Genomic DNA, 7,783 nt, shown 5'->3' with positions numbered 1-7,783 from the left:
CAACAGGGGTGTTAAAATTGCGGCGTCGGGGCATTCAGGAGCCACACAAAATGATATGAATGGGTCGCTAGTGATTGCCGACTTTCTGTTTTAGGACCAAATTAAAATGAAGAGTATAGATGTATATTAAATCTATCTTAATAAGCTTTGTATGTTTGCAAGAATAAATATTAATTTGCAGCTTTAAGCAATACAATTTGTGCATTGTGCATAATTTTTCTGCCCCAAAAACTATTCTTTAATAACATCCCCTTTAAATTCAATTCAAATATGTCACAGCTTCCTAAAAAACAAAGGCTTTATCAAGTCTTGTAAGTGTACATAGAATTAATAAGGTATGTTGAAGAGAGAAGATTGGTGAGTGGAGCGTAAAAGCAGCAGGGCATCCCTCGATTAACCCGACGAGACCGTGGCTGTAACTTATCTTCCAAACGTGCTCCGGTTTCAAGTAGTTAATGTTCTGAGTTTCTCTTAACACCACCCATAAAAAAAGCCATTGTTGCTTAAAACCTATTCAATACTTTGAAAAGAGTCTCTTTTTTGGGGGGGAAATTCTACTGAGGTTTGAAGCTTTAAAATTAATCGAATGTCAACGGAGGAGAGTAGTGTGGCATAAAATGAGGAGTAAAAGCACAATGCTTTCCTTTTTTTGTAAAAGCCTGCACAGAGTTTTGGCTAAAAGCCCAGATAGAAACATTTGTGATACCAGCTAACACATGTAGGAATTTCAAGTAATGGATAAACCTTGAGTCCAGTTTTACACATTAGACAATAAACGCATTTAATTCAATTCAAGTCATATTTCATGATGCAAGTGATTCAAAACATTGCATGAAAAAACAATGTTAACTAGAATTTGACCTCATTTCTGCAAAAAAAATGTTTCCCCTTTACTAGTCCTCCCACTTCAAATAGATTGGACGTCTTTCTAAGGATAAATCAGCCCCACGATTGGACATCTATCCACGTCAATCACACTGAAAGAGTTTTAAGCAAAAAAAATGTATGACTACCAGTCAGCTACTGTTTTTTTTTAGTTATTTTATAAATATATTGTCCTAAAATTTGCCCAGAATGTCCACTCGCGTGCAATTTGACGTCACCGTCTGCAGTTAAAAAGTGTATATAAGCACGAACACAGGCTGGCTGTAATCTTTTTTGATCTTCCGGCAATACTACGGAACAATTCTCATTAGCCAGGCGCTGCACCGCAGTCATTATTCCAGTTGACAGCTCTGCGTAGCCTTTGGCAGGGCCTGATTTCTTTCTCATGCGCGAGTCTGATCATTAATTTAACCGGCACTCACGGCCAATAATTTTGGCAAAGGATAGGAAATAGGAGGTGGATAGAAAGACCCCCTTTCCTCCATTTCTCCCCCCGCCACCGGGACGGGAACGTCAAAGAGTGTCTCCCCTTCTTCGTCCTGGGTCTCAGACACAGTTATGAATGAGCACCCTTGTATCAAGGCCAGGACGGGGTCTAATTGGCTTGAAGAAATGTTAAGGGAATCCTTTTTTTTCTGGGCAGTATTGTGAGGATGATTTTTATATAAAGACTGAAAATAAAGAAGCATGCAATGACCTAACTCGAAGGCTTTTAGATATATGTTTTGAGACCGATTATTTCTAAGTAAGACTCAATGAGGTCGCGCATCTTGACTTTGCTTCATTAGCATACTTTGCATAGCACTCCAAATGACAATTTTGATGATAAGGTCAACTTGTTTTGTATGAATAGCCTTATTGCAAGGGTGGCAGAGTCGGGTTGGTTCGCGAGCTGCTTGATTTCACGTGGGCTGGACCTTTTTAGATATAATATTTAGATTTTTCTTTTTATAAATGGATTAAAAGAGTTGGATTAAAAGCCAGGAATATTCAGTTATTTCTAGATCTAAAACAATGTTTATTTGAGCTCTTTTCATATATTTTTAGATTTTACAAAATGATTTTTGAACTAAAAACAGCAAAAATTTATTAAAAATGACAATTATCAGGAAATTTAATATACATCTATACTCATTTTAATTTCATTCTAAAACAAAAAGTCGGCACTCATGATTGACTTTCCCGGGCCACACAAAATGATGCAACGGACCAGATTTAGCCCCCGGGCCACCACTTTGACTCACATATCTTTGATAAACAAATATTCTCCGAAAACACAAATATCACATGAAAACAAACATTTTAATGAAACCCACTGAACACTCCAAATGTCCTATTCATTTACTTTAATTCAATTCATTTGTTTTGCTCCACTACCGTCTTATTTTCCCAAAAATCTTTTCAAGTTCTACCTGCTTTACCCCGGCATCCAAGCGTTCGCTGAATCGTGAAGAAAACGTTGCGGCTCTGTGCTGCCTGCTGCATATCACCATAGCAACATAGCATAGCAGGCCCTACAGGCGTCTGACAAATTGACTGTGTAAAACAGAGCCCACTCATCCGCCCATTCATTCAGGCACTACCACCGCCATATACACCTTAAAGCAAGGCGACTAGTTGTTTACTTAATGGTCTTGTATACACATATTTGGGGCTAATTTGTCAAAGGGCACTTATTTCATGATATTCCAGTCGTCCACTGACGTCTTCTCACTCAGTTTTTCAGCCATTATTCGGAAGAAGGCGTTTTTTTTTCTCGACTAAAAGACTTAAAGGTTGAGATGGAATCAGATGTTAGTGTAGGAGGATTTAATAGACTCTTACCTGCAGGGTACACAAGCATTTTCAACAATTGTTAGGATTTTTTCCTGGAAATGGCGCTCAGCTCACAAAACATTGAAAATTAGGCATGGAGTTATTTATTTTTACATTATTATTATTTTTTGGGGGGTAATAAGTCACTGAATGTGCTCAATGATGTTTTTTTGTTGCATAGAGAGGTCCAGGAGTGCCAAAATGTTAATAAATAACTAAATTTGTATAGAAAGTGTTAAATTAAGTAGTTATTTTGGCGGTTTCCATTCATTTTCCTTCACTTTTGTGTCAATTCTGTATTCACTCTATTCATTTTTAAATGTGTGTGTGTATAAAAAGGAGGATAACTATCACCTCATTGGCTTCTTTTTCCAAGGATAGAGCAATTTTCGTCAAAAATGGATGTCTAGCGTCGTCATGGGTTAAAAAGTGGAAGATTAGACATGATGGCTTGAACGTTACACATTAAACCAGGGGTTGGGAGCCTTTTTGATGGAAAGAACCATAAACAATTCATATTTTTAACTGTTAATCCTTGAGAGCCCATTGAAAAGTCAACATACATGAAAATGTAAGCCTTTTTTGGTCATTTCACCACTTTTAAAGTACAAAAAGTCCCTTTAATCAATGAGTATCAATGAGAAAATCCATGCAAAAGAGTGTAATGAGAAAAAAATGATTATAAAGCACTTGGGGGTAGTTTCAATGCCACAATACCAACATAACGCTCTTATTCCTACACTTTCTCACCAGCCGTTTCCATAGTTTACCTCACAGGTTAGTGGAGAGTCAAATGCACCCATCAAAAGAGCCATATGTGGCTTCCGGGCCATAGTTTCCCTACCCCTGCATTTGCCATTGCAGATTTTGTCATTTAAGAGCTTGCACTTTCCCCTGCAGTCAGTAAACAAAAGCAGCAGGCAAGAAAAGTGGATTTGCACCCATGCAAAGAGTCATTTCCGCTTATATGATCTTAACACTTGTTGGGGCTGGGCCACACTGTGCTAAAATTGAAATGAACTCTTCTCATTAACACTCCCCAGTGCAATCTAATTAGCACGTAATAGAACAGCCAATCTAGAACAGGAGGCTTGTTATTTAAGGATAAAGCCCATCTCTCGTTTGTATGCATTTTTTATAAGATGCTCTAATTAACTTTGATTAGCGTTATTAATTAAACATGCAAGGCCTCCCATTTCCTCTGTTTCATGGCATACACTTCAAAACAAGTCAGACTGACAGACTTCATGGTTGCAGTAGAGGAAAACTGCAATAGTACATTGAAAAAAAATCAAATACCTTGCAAGAAATTTGAGTTATCTTTTCCAAAAATGTCAAACGGGGTTGTATATTCTAATTAAAGTTCAACAAAAAGTGCCTAGACACCACCCACGCCGCATTTCTGACAGGTAATTGCCTTCAGTTCTCATGTTTGGTTGCTTTTAACCCTTTAAAGGCCACCCATTGACGCCACTAGACATCCAATTCATTATGACTGACTGTCTTGTAACAGGTGTCAAAGTGGCGGCCCAGGGGCCAAATCTGGTCCGCCGGATCATTTTGTGTGCCCCGGGAATGCCAACTTTCTGTTTTAGGATTAAATTAAAATGAGTATAGATGTATATAAAATTTCCTGATTTTTTTTCCCCCTTTTAAATCAATAAGTGTCATTTTTTAATCCATTTTTACTGTTTTTAGTTCAAAAATCCTTTTGTAAAATCTAAAAATATATATAGAAAAAGCTCAAATAAACATTGTTTTAGATCTATATAAAAAAGCTGAATATTCAGGGCTTTTAATCCAGTTCTTTTAATACATTTATATAAAAAAATCTAAATAACATAGCTAAAATGGTCCACATGAAAGTGTTGACGTTAAACTGACACCCTTGTCTTATACAGTATAATATCTCCATCGTTTTTTGAATATATCCGTACCCCGAGTGCTGTATATTTGTATTTTAAATATTGGAGGGGGTTGAAAGATTTTCACATTGCTCAGAGCTATGGTATGTTTTCCGTTTCTGTTTTTATCTTCTTGTTGTTTATATTGGCCACGGGGCTGGGTTTATATTCGCACCATCCTGACAGTTAAGCAACTGTAACATTGATGATAGCAAAACAGGCGCTTTTAAATTCTACTGTAGTCATTTACTGCCAAGTCCTAAAAAAAACCTGCATCTCATATCATTTTTCTTTCAAAAAAAATGTACAATTGAATGGAATTGAATGCTTTTATCGTCATTATACTACAAGTATCATGAAATTTATACGTTGGGGATGAATCTCTAATTTTGTGGTCCAAGTCAGAGGTTGAATTAATTGAATTATACCTTTGCCTTCATAAAAGTTTTTGGGGGATTATTTATTATGCCTTGTGTTAAACCAGTCAGTCGATTACTGGCTGCATTTAATGACAGTGCTTTAAAAGATGTTATCCTCTAATGATGTGTGAAATTAAGTTCCATGTGGTGTGATACCGTGTATAACATTTTTTAAATGACTTGAAATGAAATACAATAAATGTGAAATATGTCGCCAGGAGAGAGAGGAGGAGGGGGGAGGGGGTGTGTGTACACGGCTTTACAACCAAAAATTGTTTTTCTCCGTAAATAAAAACTAGAACCAGAAAAATCAATGGATTGGCATGTCTCCTATCAAAGAAATTTGAGTTGACCATCATTTGGTGTTAGGATGAGAATAGCCAGTGGGTGACCCCCTTTTTGTTGCTTTTTTCTTCTTTATTGTCAATCCAAAAAGCCTCTTAAAATATGTATAACATGTTGTAAGCCAAATGTATTCTTTGGGGTGAAAGCATAACATCTGGCCTCCACGTTTTAATTAGATTTGAGTAGTTTTACTGACTAGAATGGAGATCATGCCCAAGGAATACTCTAACGTGCAAGAAATAATATTAAAAAAGCATTTATTGACTTTGTTATGACATGGAAAAATGATATTTTGAGGATATTTGCTCAACTAGGTCTAGAAAGAAAAATATAGATCGTTTGTTACTGTCATAAAATGTATGCAATATTTCATCAGCCCAAAAATTAAAACATATTTAAATTTATTTTATCCTTCCTATATTTTTTAATGGGATCCATTTAAATGCAAAATTTTTACATTTTTTCTTGATTTTTTTGTTATTAAATAAATGCAAATGACATTTTTAACTCCTGTTTTAAAATTTAAGAGGAAAATTACTAAATAAAGAACAAAGTGTTATTAAGATAACATCATTTTTAAGTTGAACAATTAAACGATTCATTGACTATCATTATTCTTCTAATCAATTACTTAATGAAACCTAGCCTCCCTCCCATTGGCTTTCATCTAGTCGAGCGTATTAAGATTTTTTTTTCTCCTGTTTAAATAAATTGAAGCCTTTGATTGATGTAGTCAGAGTTGACATAGTACACGAATCAAATTTGTCAGGTTGTTTGCTTGATTTTTAAGTTTTATACGCACAAATTAGTCCAGTTCATGTGAAGTGCAAGTGGCAATGGAGCGAACACAAAAAAAAGCACATTTTACAGCACGCTGGGAGCTGAAGCTGCTGCTTGACTGCTCTAAAAGGCTTCAGTGTTTTAAGCATCAATCTCTTCCCCGAGCTTGATTTTCTTCAGTCAATATTATGCATGACATAGCAGGACTGACTCGCTTTGACCTTGCAAGGCCAAAAAAATGCAATGCCTTTTCCCGATTATTGAACCAAGAGAGCCTTGGAAATTTGCAGAAGAAGAAATGGCTTTTTTGTCAAACTTTAACTTTTGTTACCTTCTTTTTTTTTGGCTGAAAGAGTGAAACTTTTGGAAGTAAATAACTAATACTTGTCCTTAATCAGGTGACTTTCAATTCAATTGTACACTTTACCTTACATGGAATTTTTATTGAAAGGAAAATGATATGATATGCGTTTTTTTAGGACTTGGCAGTAAATGTCTACAGTAGAATTTAAATCAGTGTTTATTTTGAATTTTAGGGCTATTTTAATTATATTTTAGGGTTGTAACAGTTGAACTCTTTTGGTTTTGTGTGTTCAGTTGGGTACATGTCAGGGTTTGCCATTTAGACATCCAGAAATATATACATAACTCCTACATTATATACTTTTGTATCATTTCAGTTTAGCTTGATGCATTTTTTTCCATTGACAAGAAATTTTGCATCTTCACCTAAAAAAATCAGCTTAATATTGTCCCTTTAACCAAATGTGAGCCCTTGTTTTAACAATTTTTGACTGAAAGAGAGCCAATAAATCAATTTTGCCTCAATTCTAATGGATTAAACGTCAATGGCAGTCAATGAGAAAATGGAATTATCTCAAAATGCCCCCAAAACCCATAGAAAATGTTTATGCCTTTTTATAGGGTTTTAATTTTTTTAAAGACCAAAAATAGTGGGTTTCCCTATAAAGGGTTAACATAGGAAACTATGTTTCCCGAATATATCACTCACTGAGTCCTCTTTTTCCTGGACTATGCCTTTCTTCAGAGGCTTAAGTCAACTTCCAGTCTTAAAAAAAGTAAATCCATGTCCGTAGTAAATCACATAACGGGTCCAAACAGTGATCCCCGTCGGCTTAAACGTTGTAACTTGTCTCGCCACACCTTGGGATGCGAGTGTGGGTGTTTTCAATCAGCCGTCAAAGGCCAAATGCATGCTGTGAAAGCATCCTTGAAGATTTGTGCTCTCACACACAACACCAGATGTTACATTTTCATTCCTACTGCATTTATTTGAGGTTTGTGGACCGCCTTGTTTATTTTTTCCCTAAAATCGATGTTGACTTGGGTTTTTTTTGTTCCTTTTTAATTTTTTCGTGCATATGTGTGTGTGTTGGTGGAGGCGGGGCAGCATAGTGCAGGTGCGTTGTCTGATAAGAGGTTAGAAGGATGCAAATGACTGCGATCACAGCCACGCCGTGTTGCTCTCAACACAAATAAAAGGAAATGTCTCATGGGTTTAGAGAGTTGAACGTTTAGTGCGTGACTAAAGAAAGCTCACGAATCAGAGAACTGGAAATTTTTACTCCACAAAGATGATATAAAATCCCAAAATGGATGATTATGTTTTGACCT

This window comes from Stigmatopora nigra, chromosome 19 (genome assembly GCF_051989575.1).
Source record: "Stigmatopora nigra isolate UIUO_SnigA chromosome 19, RoL_Snig_1.1, whole genome shotgun sequence".
NCBI classification, from domain to species: Eukaryota; Metazoa; Chordata; class Actinopteri; order Syngnathiformes; family Syngnathidae; genus Stigmatopora; species Stigmatopora nigra.
This window is presented reverse-complemented; position numbering follows the sequence as displayed.